We start from the raw sequence: 13,685 nt of genomic DNA, 5'->3' as shown, positions 1-13,685 counted from the left end.
ATCCAGAGGTATCCACCGATGTAACTAAACAGTTCTATCGCCTGTAAAAGACTTTTCGTTAACTAAAAATAGAATATTAATGCAATCTTTAATAATAAATTTAATAATAATTTACTTCGAATTCGGGATTATATTTATATTTCAGAATTTCTGGTCGTTTATAAAAGAAACTTAATACAGCTGTATTCCTATTTAAAAACAACATATAATTTTAAAATATGTATATATATATAATTAATTACTTTGTATATAATTGAAAAAATACCTGTTTGTTGGTAGATTTGCTTTATTTCCTATCTGGAAAAAAACCTTTAAGTGTTAATTTACCTTCTATATGTAAATTAAAATCTGTTTATAACCTTCCTAAACTCCCTATCATATACTTTTAATAAAATTAAAACACTATACTGTACTTTTAGAAATTCTATAGGAGATGCTCTCACTTTATACTCGAAAATAGTTGATCTGAAAACAACAAAACATGAATTAAAACTTAATTTTCTTTTTAGAAACAAGAATTTTACAAAATACGTGACTAACTTGCAACTACGTTTGCATATATCGGAGCAGTTACTATTACTTATTTTGAGAAGACAAGTAAAATCATCTGCAATTTAAATAATATTTAAAATATAAAGACAAACTAATGATTTAAAATGTTATTTAAACAACAAATTAAAATTTGCATGCAATTTATATTTATAGAACTTACATATGTATATTGGATATTAATTTAGTATATTACTAATACATTTATCAATAATATAACTAAAGTAAAATTATATATTTTTATGAAAATTTTATTTAATTTTAAACATTCTTATAGATCAGTACACTTATTTTTATAAAAGAGAGAGGGGAAATGAATAATTTTCCTGTAACTCACTTTCTGTTTCGCAGAATCTTCCTTTGTAATGAAAAGGATAACTTCTGCTTATACAACCGCATTCTTGCAACCATTTCTCTTTTTTGCACTCGTACAGACAATGCTACGTAATTAAATTTTTAATTTTATTTACTTTAAACGTAAAAAACTATATTTTATTATCAAACTCGATTACAATTAGATTCTTTATTACATTATTTCAAATTAAATAAGATTTTAATAGAAATACGAAGCTATCAGATTAACTTCTATAATCAATTAACGAAAACGTTCGTAGTGTTATTTTCTTCTTATATATAACTTCAGATATTAATAGAAATTATAAAACTCTGCATCCCTAAATGAACTGGGATGTTCTTTAAATAATTTATTACTTATTCTATACAACCAATAAAATATATTATTTTTTAAATTAAAATTTAAAGAGAAATGTTACTTACATCTCGGCCATAAATGTTTACTACACGTTCATTTGAACTAGAACTATAATGTGTACAATGTGTTTTAAAAGGCGGTGTCAACATTTCTGTTTCAATCTGAAAATTTAAAGACAATCTAATTATCTGCGAGATGATGGTGTGCAGGGTGTTCCCCTCGAGCGTTCCTAAACTGTTCTGTAAAATCATTTTGTTCAGATATGCGAATAAAATGTGTTGGAGAACGTTTGTCGATATTCAGTTTCGCGTGAATATACTTGAAAGGCCGCTGCTACCGCACGGCCTGGAGCCCTGTTTGTTGGTCCGTCCGATCACTCGACGTCATCTCTTTGGATTATTTTCTTTTTGGACACGTTAAGAATTGTGTGTATGCTATAAAAGTGCCAGGCACGAGAGCCCGCGTACAAGAATCGCGGATGCCATTAACAGCGTGACTCGTAACATGCTGGTTAAGACGTAAACTAAAATCAAATATAGACCGATATATGGAAATGTATTAATTTAATACAGTAACTACTTTATTGGATTCATTTTCTGTTACCATTGTCTATAGTACTATACTCGTGTTTTTATCATTAATTCCCACAGAATTAATCCACAAAACCAGGAATTTTCGAGGTGACACCCTGTATAATAATAAAATATCTAATATCCGAATCACTTTGTATCGACTACTTACCACCTTTAACCGAATAACATATCTTTCGTTAGGTTTAATGTGAAATCCTTTTATAAAGGGATTAATAACTTGCTCTTTAGAATGGATAGAAACTTTGGCACCGATAACTGCAGATGGATTAAATAATTCCTTGGGATGGAAGCTGATATTTATAGACCCGTTCACTGTTATACGTTACGATATTGAGTTAAAAGTTAATTATTAAACTGTATTAAATATAAAAATAAAAACATTAAATGCATAAGTTACAAATAAAAAACACTTACTATGTGTCTGATAGTTATAATAGTTCGTATTTTCTATATTTATGCTGAATTGTGTTAAATCCAGAGAATAACAATTTCTCAGTTTTAGTAATTCGTTCTCGAAGACAACATGACTTGATATATTACTTAAAAAGACAAAAATAAAATAAAATAATCTACGATATTTAATGTAAAATATTTCTTGTAAAATACCTGTAAATGTTCAGAATATCTTCGGATCTTACACCATATTTTTCAACGATGTCTCGATAATAATCGGCATTGATGTAATGGACTTTTAACGGAAACTTGATACATGAAATCGTTAAATAATTTCTGGTTATATTATATTGATAAATTTATTTATGTGTAGAATATCGGTTGAATCAGTAATTAAATAAATAATATTAAAAAAAATACTTTTTATACCTTCAATTCTTCTCGCGTAATATTATTTTCCAAACAAATGTCACTATAACGATTACAAAAAGCTTCCACTTGGAGAGTTTTGCAATTTGATGGAAAATCCTCACAGTAAGAACTCCGACGAATACTACGAATAAATTATCTAAATAAATATACATTAAACAGTACTAAGTATATGTATAAACTTTATTCAAATATAAATTATTTACTATGAATATTATTTATAACACATCGTGCACGTAAAAATCAATTTCTCAACTAACCCATTAACGTAATTTATATGGATTTTGGCAAATGTTAGCATATATATTGGATGTTTATTTTATTCTAGCAAATAGTCAGGCAATTAAATAATTCTATTTACTCTATATATATAAACTCAATTGTTTATTTTAGCAAGTAATATTGTCTCATAACTTTTATCCAATATTAATAACTGATTAATAATAAAATATCAAATATCAGCCAAAAAATAAAGTAAATTTTAATGGTTAAATACTACTTCATTGGTTTGTTTGGTGTTCTTTTTAGAAAGAGAAACGTTTAGGACTAGTTAAAGCTCTTGGTGAAAGTATTCAATGTTTATATTTCAAGAATGTGTTTTCTTTGGACAGGATTTTGTAAATATGTCACTAAGTTTGTGTTTTCTTTATCTTTCTGAAACCGATCCAAATTGTTTTGGTACAAAATGAAAATATATATATATTCAATATTAAATGGCTAGTATTTAGCTATTAGCTTTAAAGTTTTAACAAGTTTTACAATAAATATGTATAGATAAAAATATATTAAACTATTTTAGTAAGATATAAATGAATTACCCATTTAAGTCGCATACTGTTACTACCGGTTTAGGTAATTCTTTCGTATGTTTATATTTCACCAACACTTGCAGAGTCGTCGGACAGTTTAAATAAAGAATAACAAATGATGAGGATTGATAGAAGAAGCCAAACATACATCCGAGAAAGACGAATAGTCGGAACATTTTTCTTCTAATGTTTTTTTCTGTAACAATTTGGGGAATGCCAGTTATAAATGATTTTTCTAGAAGTTGTTTAAAAAGAGAACATTCGTGTTGCCAAGCAGTTTTCATTGCATCTTTTATATAATTATCACCCATTTCATCTGAAAGAAATCAATTAGAGGCGACTTTACAATGTTCATTTAATAAGCAATTATAAATTACGTTTTTTTACGTTTTTATAAGTGAAAATAAGAAAGGAAATTATCGATGTTATAAGAATCTGTAGCATATTTATAAAAACAAATTTCCAGCAACGAGTTGCGTAACTTTCCCGGCAATATTTAAAACTGCGTGTATGGCGCCATCTGTCATGATATTTTATTTTAAAAACTTTTTATTTTTAACTATTATAAAATAACATAAAACTTAATTTGATAGGGATAGGTTTTATTAAAAATTGTAAATGCTAATAGAGAGTAAAAACGTCAATAAGTCCGACCCTACTGGAGATACACACGACCCGCATTTTCTCCCCACTCCCTCGACTTTTAATCACCAAAATTTAACAGCGTTAATCATCCTAATAAACAAACCACGGTGCCAAATTTTAGAAATTTTCGACAAAAAGCACAGGATATATTAAGCTTCAAAGAGGATAAACAAAATGGTGATCCTCCACACACACACACACACTAACATCCATACATAAGGAAAAAACTTCCCAATCTTTTTGAATTTCTCGACGTTTCAAGGTCCCCCGAGTCCAAAAAGATAAAAATCTGAAAAGGGTCATTATTTGACCGATCGCCTTACTTTTTCTGTTATAAATTTATGTAACACTCAGGAAAGTAAAAATGACACCTTTTATATTATTAATGGAAAGTATTAGTTTTTATTGAAACCGAAATTTTCTAGTTTATTTGCCACATCTGATAAAGTATTTTTATGCTTATTAATATAGTTTATAATAGAGAGTTTTTAAATTTTACTAGAATAATATAGAATTTCACTCAACATATAGCAGAAATTATTCGTTTAAATTTATCAATAATTATTATAAATGAAGATTACTTACTTGAAGCTCAGACGTAAATAAAAGGAATATATTATAAAGTTGAAAGCAATAAAAATTTACACTGACCTGGAATAGGATCGCGTTTTCCTGACATCTTACTTGTTTCATTTAGCCAATTAATGAAGAAATAAAATTTACGACAATTTTATTTCTGTTACTACACTTAATTACAACAATAAAAAATAATTGTAATAGATATCTAACTGTGCGAGTTCGCGAATTGTATGTTATGTAGTAAATTATGACGCCATATTATCATAATATGTTTTCTGTAATTTACTAAGTTTTAAGTACAGGAAACGAAATGTAAATACTTGTATTTCATTTCGGCTAGACGAACCCCCGATATGTATGATTAATAATTGCCTTAGTGTCTATAGGGGAAAGATAAAAATGATGAAAAAGGCAGGCAATTGGTATTTTGAATTTATGTTTTCATTATTTTCAATTTGTTGATGAGATTATACAGATAGTATTTTGTAAGTTATACCTTTTAACCAATTGAAATTAACGGTTATAGATGACAATTTATGTTCGTATTTTCCAGTTAATAAGTAGAAAACATGAAAATCTTAAAGCTTGATCCCCTTATCTCTTTGATTTCTTTAAGAGGATCATCGAAATATTTTCTAAAATTCACGGTAATTGTTTTTTATTCTACTCGATACTTTCGTGAAAAGCAAAAATAAAAGTTTAGATTCAATATCACCATATAAATTAATCCACTCATTTGTAAAATCTAATTTTGAACTATAACCTTCAATAACACTTCAAACTAAACTATAATAATATAATGGCTTAATCTATTGTAAAATACACTTGCTTGTTAGATAAAGAATATGGTTAACAATATTTTGTAGAAATACGAATATACAGTTGTATTTGTAAATTTATGCTGTGATTTGTATAATATAATTTTATATTTGTAAAGTTCTACATAATCTAATGTAATATAACTACACAGTACATTTCTTTTATTTTTTATAATTATACATTTATAGAGTTTAATGTAACAGAATTTTTATGTTGATTTACGAACAGGATTAATTGGAATAATGCTTTACTTAATAAATTCAATAAAATATGTACTCTATTATATCATATTCAAAAAGATGTTACGTTTAATCTTCTATATCTGGAATTTCTCTTTTAATGACGTGGTAAAAGTAAACAACAATTGCTTCTAAGAAATCAAAGAGTGCAATTAATGATATCCCAAGCCACACTCCGATAAATCCTCCAATATAGCTGAATAATTCTATTGTCTGAAAACATATGAATGTTAAAATGTTTAAATTTTACACAGAAATAGCTAATATAAACATTTATCTCACCCGAAATGCCGGTTTATATTTATATACTAATAATTCTGGTGTTTTAAAGAAAAAGTTCAGAACAGCTAACTGGCTCCTATAAAATATAACATAAATCTTCAAAATTTTAAAATAATTATTAATAATTTGATGTAATGATATTACATGTTTGTGTATGTCAAATCATTTTCAGGTATTTCAAGAGGAACGTCCACCTAAAATAAATAAACATAGCATATTACACTATTTATATGATATATAACACTACTCATACACACAAACACAAATACACATTTCATATATAATAATATGAAAGTGTACATTTAATTATTAATATTTTATTTATTGTACTCACATCAAAAAATTCGATTGGCACTTCATCTATTTCATATTCAAAAATTGTATTTCTGGAAATTCCAGATTAAACATTTTAAATGTAGTTAAAATTTTCATTAAAATAAGTTGCGGTATTAACACTCATAAGCGATATATACAGTTATATGAGTAATTTTAATCACGTTTTTAAAATAATTTTCTAAAGTAGATTTAATAAATATATTTAATGACAATCTTAATACCGTAAATAAGGTAAACAACAACTTGCATGCCCTGTATAAAATGTAAGTAGAGGAGAAGGTGGTATTATGGAACCCCTCCATTTCAGACTGATAATACATTCGAACTCTAACAAATTGTGGCTGTGTTGCACTAGACAGACATCCAGAGCAGGAGGAGGATGCCTCGCATTTCAATTATGCGGTTGAGATCAGTGAAACAGGACATTTGTGTTTTTCGCAATTCCAAACTTTTGAATGGTAAGGGAATTTAATTATTTCTAAAATATAAATCATGTAGTTGTAGGTAACTGGTGCATGTTTCTCGTTCTATAGGCCTAGGGGAACGTGTTAATCTGTCTGATGTTTACGTTTTTAAAGTTTGGTATTGACAGAAATTAAGTTAACCCAAGATGGAGATGCGTGAAATACGTACCCCATTGGTGCTTTTAATATGGAACCCGACTCCTCTGGAGTTCGTAATACCCACGATTTAAAATCATGGAATATCAATGTTATGTTGTATAATATTGTAGAAGTGTTATGTTTAAATATTAATAAACTAGTAGATGAGCCCGACGTTGCTTTGGCAAAAACTAACAACACCAAAGATTAAGATTATTATTCTAATCCTTCTATTATATTACATTATAGTATTTGATTTAAGTAACTACGAATGTAATCTTACGTAAGGGTTTATTACACCGAGTGACCAATCTAACACATTTTAGAAATTCTTTATTCCTCTACGGTATATATACAGTTTAAAGCATTTTTAAAATGTGTTAGATTGGGTACTTGATGTGATAAACACTTGGGTAAGATAATCTTAATAATTATATAAATCAAATACTATAATATAAAGAACATTTAAAACTGGCCTACTATTAATATTTGAAAAGTGATAGGTGTTGGATAGGTTGTGATGGCCCCGCAGGTGATCAAAGTTACTAACCTCAACGTCAGAAAGACTTCATATAAAACGTGTTTAAGTCAAAGAAATTTTGTAAAAATGCGAAAATAATTGCTTTTATGTGATAATAAAGTGTATATATTTTGGCAACAGATTGTGGGAAGTATTTTCTCGTAAATATTGCGTTTATAGCAAAATTATTGGGTCACAATTAATTATAATTGCCTTACTGTTCTTATTTATAACGTTATTTTTAATTGTCTACATGGACATTACTCATTATTAGGACTTTATACTAGTGTTTACATTTGACACAAGAACGAGAATTAGTTCAGAAAAAACAAATTTTCTTTATTATATCACCTGTAGTAATTTTTTCTATTACAGAGAAAATTACTACAGGTGATATAATAAAGATTTTTCGAAATGTCTAAATTAGTTCTAACTATGTTCACCAGGTGGAGTTTACCACTAAAGACACCATGATAATATCTTCAAAATTGCATTTCATGCTGTGTCAAGCTGCCCACCACGTCGTTATTTGTCTTTAGGCCGTGCTCGACAACGAAGCCACCACATTTAACAGTTAATATAATGCAGTTCTTTATCCTCTTATGGATCAAAGAGTTGGACGTAATTGGAAATAATTTTGAAATCTTCTGGAAAAATCCGTGATTGTATGCAATTTAATGCTAATCTCATTAAAATACGTCAAAAATTCATTAAAATATCGATTTTTTAAATGTTTACTGACTTTTGAATTATTCTACACTGTACATTATACTGCAAACTTGTTCGCAAAAGTGTATCATGTGCGATAACGTCCTGCAGTTGATTGAAGTTCATTTAAATCTTGCTACTAAACTTTATCATGTGGCAAAACAGACAATCCACTTCCTAATCGATGGAATTCCATCATACCGCAGTATAATGTCCATATCGTTATTAGTAAGTAATAATTTAAACCACTTCTCCAAGTTCCATAATTTCTCTTTGAAAGTTTCCCGTCTTTTTTTTTTCAAAATGTCAAAAAACCATGACGTACGTTTTGTAACTAGATTCAACAGTTGTAGAAAGTTATTATCCTTGCCCAATTATCAAAACTTTATTAAATTTAAATAAATTATAGAAATAAATAATTATTTTTGTATCATTCACTTTATCACTTACTTTATTTTTAAAAATATACTTACTGGCATCCAATTCTACATTTTTCATAGCATGGTGTTACGTCTATATCCTCAATGCAATGTAAAGCTAAAATATTACGAAAAATTAAACAATTTACAATTAACAGAAAAATGTTAAAATTCGTTTAAAACGTTTTACTTATGTTTTATTATACGTATTAAATTTCATAATAAAAACAGTCAGCGTGTGCATTATATCAAAATTATCCTTGCGCAATGTGCATCCAATAATAAATTTAAGTCTGACCCTACTCGAGATATGACACGTGAACCTCTTTATCTCCCCACTCCGTCGACCTTAATCACCAAAATTTAATATATAAACCTTCCTTGCCAAATTTCAGAAAATTTCGATCAAAAAGCGCAGGAATTATTAAGCTTCAAAGGTGAACAAAATCGTACACCCACACACACTAACATCCAGTGGTGATTTCAGCGGGTTCGCACAGGTTCGGCCGAACCCGTTGGTAAAATTTTCAGTTTCCCGAACCTTGTTAAACACACGTAACATTTCTCAGTGGTTTTGTTTCTTTTAAAAAATATATTAAAATATACGTATTATACTCTGTAACACTACTAAACTAGAGCCTTGCACCCCGTTCGCACCGAGCATTTCAATCTAGATTGTGAGCAAGGTCGGGGACTATGTCTTGATGCGATCTCTCTCGACCGAAACGAGGTTTAATCGCGATCGATTCAAGAGACTTCTTCAAACTAGATCCAGTCATAAGAGAGATCCCAGAATCTCACGCGCGCGAGATAATGCAAGATGGCTGTGGAACACGTGTCTGGCTACGGACAGCGAAATAGAAAGGATATTGTATTTCGAGAGACGATGACATCTGTCTATTCGGGGTGAAAAATTTCTCTGCCTAAAAAAAAGGTCGATAGCATTAATATACTATTGTTACCTGGTCTTCGCCCCAGGGCCCCTTACGTTCTAAATACGCCACTGATTATTAGATATATCCCAAGAAAACGTATTGTATTTATTTCTAGCCAAAACTTCCATTTTGTTTGTCGGTGATTATTAGGGAAAAATTTTCTGCTAGCGAACCCTTTGTTAACTATTTCGAATATCACCACTGCTAAATCCATACATACAGAAAAAAACCCGAAATTTTTCTGCATTTCACGACGTTTCAATGCCCCTTGAATCGAAAGATGTAAAAATCTTGGGGGTCATTTTTCGACCAATCGCCATAGTTACTCGGCTCTGTTATATATAACAGAGCCGAGTAAGTAAAAATCGATTGTATATTATTGTACAGTACACCGTGTATTAAGAGATTAATGTTATTAATCCCCTTATACACACGATATACACGAAACTTAATCTTGATTTTACTCGTTATTATCATTTATAATTTTTTATAAAACCATCCCTACCCTCAAAAGTAAGTTTTTTGCCATTTTATAATAATTAAAAATAAACTGTCATAACAGATGGCACCACACACGCAACTTTAAATGTTGCCTGGAAAGTTAAGCAACTCGTTGCTTGATTTTTATTTGTTTCGTTAAACAGCTAAAATATTTAGATTATATTTCAATATATTCCAAAATGTCAGCAACAATTTCTGAAAGAGAATTTCGACAAATAGAACTTTCATAATTATGTGATAAAAAACATTAAATGTGGCGTGTTACTATCTCGTGTATTAAATCTTAGAAATACAAATTAAAACAATAACTTATAGAGTTAATTAGGCCTACCTTTATCGGTACAAAATTCTTCATCTGTGTGAAAAGGATAATCCTGTGCGATGCATCCACATTTTAGTAATAACATCTCTTTCTCGCAAACACATAGACATCGCTAAGAATAAATATATGATATCTGCAACTTGAACACAAACTATATGGTGTATTTTCTCGGACACATGGCAAATTTCATCACTAAGTTTTCTTCAGTTAACTGAAGAAAACTTAGTGATGAAATTTGCCATGTGTCCGAGAAAATACACCATATAGTTTGTGTTCAAGTTGCAGAATAAGCACCGGCACGGTTTCATAAACACTAAAATATATGATATATTATAATTCCGCTAATAATTAACAATGTTTCCAACATTCTATAATCCGTTTAATGTTATATGTTATGTTTTGTATCTTTATTTTAACTTAAATTTTCTTCATCGAATTGATTTTGGGATAAAAATAGTCTACTAGACTTAAATCCTTGAATAAACATTCCTTTAATATTCTTTGTATCTCACGTCTATATCTAAATTTCCTGTGTAAATCAGTGTTTTCCTTAAGTTTGGCTTGACAATAAATGTTGGAATAAATTTATTTATTCTTCTGAAATATAAGAAAGAACTAACGCATAACACGATGCAACGACTTTCTAAAACTTCCTAATTAATGTTAAAACAGTGCTTACTTCACGTGTGTTTACTTCATCAAATAAACCTTGCACTCGTTCGTAATAAATACAACGTGTGTCGTATGGACTAGTAAGGAATTCCTCTTCTTTCTGTATCGTGAGAAAACTCGAAATTGTATTATGCGATTATATATTTTAATAAGTAGAATATAAAAAGAACACTTACCACTTTCAATTTAATAATATAACGATTTCCAGGTTTTATAAGTGTACCATCTTTGAAAGGGTTAACCATCTGATCCTTGGAATGAATTGACACTTTAGCTCCAATTGGAACTGTCGGTCGAAATGACTCTTCGGGATTAAATGTCAACATTACATTACCGACCGATACGGTGTCATACACTAAATTAAAGATGAACGACCAATTATTTAATGTGACATGGTCACAATGCCGGATTGCTATTTATAATCATAGCTTTAATTTATTTAATTTAAAATATATGCTCTCCATCTTAGATTAGTAGTGTTCGTTTCGTTAAATTATGGCAACGCAACACTCGGGCGATCTGCCTAGGGGGATGCTTTCCGGGAGGTCTTATTAATTGCCTCTATTCGGGCGTTACAGACGTAGAGAAAACACGGAAAACTCCACCCACCACCGAACTCCCAGTGTTCAGGGAACGGAACCGCTTGGCCACTGGTGGGCTAAAATTAGTAGTGACTTGTTAAAGGAAAAGTAGTACATCCTACTTTTCCTGTAACAATAGATTCGTGCTGGTCATCTATTAACTGCTTTCAGGAGTAGTTATGAATTGAAATAATGTGACTGCAGATTTGCATCATGTATGCGTTCATACATAGTTAATCGGGTCGTGCTACCCCTAAAGTTATTTTCGCTTGGATTTCATCTATATAACTCTGTTCTCGAGATTAAGGAAAGACAGACGGGCGGACGACAGTGGGAATTTATATCTACAATTTTTTCAAATTGCAGCCCAATTATAACTGTGACGATCGAGATATTGTGAACTTTATCATTTATATGTACCTTTATAATCTTTTAACTATATTTTATGCAAACTCTACATTTTATACAAAACGGAACGAAATAGACCAAAAAGGGTTAGTTAAACGGGAAATCAACTGATAAAACTTTCTGATAAGAGCGGTCTAAACTCGATTCCCACGAGTTGAGTTCCTTGTTAAGACGAGTCAAATTTCGGTGACACGACTACGTCACCAATAATTTTATTGGTCCAAGAAGATCATCTCTTCTGACGAAATCAAAGAAGGGCCTGCAAACTCCCTCCCCATATAAAAAGGGAGTACGATGAGTAAGACGGAGAAGTTGTTACTGACCGTGTGTTTGTGCGCTCAAAAGGATAGTTACCTGTCGCCGCCGATCCTCCCTCATCATCTATATTCAAGCCGAACTGTCGTCGTTACCTTCCTATCTGAACAACTATTACCTGTTAGTGGACAGAGTCATTACCGACGATCTACTACAAGATCATCTATTCTTAGCCCGAACGCCTACAACGGTCTATAAGGATATCATCGATTATTACATCGACATCCGACTACATATCTGAAGGTATTTATCCTACTCGCGAATATTTGTCAGCTCTCTCTCTCTCTCTAATCCGCGTAGAATTTATGTTCGCGGATCGTGAGCCATGTACCTTATCACGTGTCTCTCTGTAAAGTAATCGTTTGTATCTAATTAGACATATGAGAAAATAAACGGGTATATTTTTATATATAAATCTCTGGGTGCGTTCTTTCCGTCATCTTCTCCACTCGCTTCATTCCGGGTCTAACCCATACATAACCGCTCGCGCAATTGATTTTCTGTATCAATCTAAAGATACAGTGGTGTCATCCTGACGTGGTATCAAAGAGATACCGGCCCTATGGTCACATAACACTATATTATTTAATTTTAAACAACTCTTCCAGTTCTGCGCGAACTAATACAGCTTCTTTTGAATGCCCAACTTGGATTAACCAGGGCGCCCTATTTCGGGCCTGGTAAATTCAAGGCAAATTTTAAGGACCGATATACCAAAAGAAAGTTTCCAATCCGACATCAACTCGAACCTGAATTCCTAGAGTAGAAAGCTGGTATCATTAATGATGTTGATCATTCAGTCCGATAATACTGTGGAAATCGAGCAAGTTAAAAGAAAACAACCTGACGATGACCTCGTCAGAAGCTAGTATATATCAACTTTCTGATCTGACAGAGTGTCAACTTACGGTTTCTCAAAGTCGATAGTGACATTATATCGCACTATTTCTTCGACTTTTAGTCATCTGTAAGGAATTTGCACCTTTGAATATTCTTCAGTTTTGTTTGTGCGCCTCCGTCGTCCTTCTGCCGGTGTGCTGTTACTCTCAAGAACTGTTAATCGAGGTCAAAAACTTATCTCCTATTCTCAACGTGGGATTTATAGTTCAGACTCATAAGGTACCAAACTTTGTGAACTCTCTCTCTCCTCAATGATAATGCTCGTAAACGGGAATACTGTGTCTTCTTTAGCTGTGTAACGAATTGCACAGACTTTCGTGCCGTCTGATAAATGTTTAAGTATAATTAATTGTGTCGAGTGACTCCTTTCCAACTGAATCTCGTCATTTTCAAGCGTTATTGCCATCCACAAAAATG

General features: G+C 30.8%; 1 long non-coding RNA gene across 1 annotated transcript; it reads right to left on the bottom strand.

Moving 5' to 3' along the window:
• Window positions 1–2,277: 2,277 nt before the first annotated feature.
• LOC136979627 (uncharacterized) lies at window positions 2,278–2,799 on the bottom strand. Its single transcript, XR_010881411.1, has 3 exons — window positions 2,677–2,799; window positions 2,461–2,555; window positions 2,278–2,393 (listed from the first exon to the last, which is right to left on the bottom strand). It is a non-coding gene; the product is annotated as an uncharacterized lncRNA (long non-coding RNA).
• Between the last annotated feature and the right edge of the window lie 10,886 nt (window positions 2,800–13,685).

This window comes from Centruroides vittatus, unplaced genomic scaffold (genome assembly GCF_030686945.1).
Source record: "Centruroides vittatus isolate TY-2023 unplaced genomic scaffold, ASM3068694v2 contig_630, whole genome shotgun sequence".
Taxonomy (NCBI): domain Eukaryota; kingdom Metazoa; phylum Arthropoda; class Arachnida; order Scorpiones; family Buthidae; genus Centruroides; species Centruroides vittatus.
The sequence above is the reverse complement of the archived record's forward strand: the minus strand, read 5'-3'. Positions and strand labels throughout refer to the sequence as shown.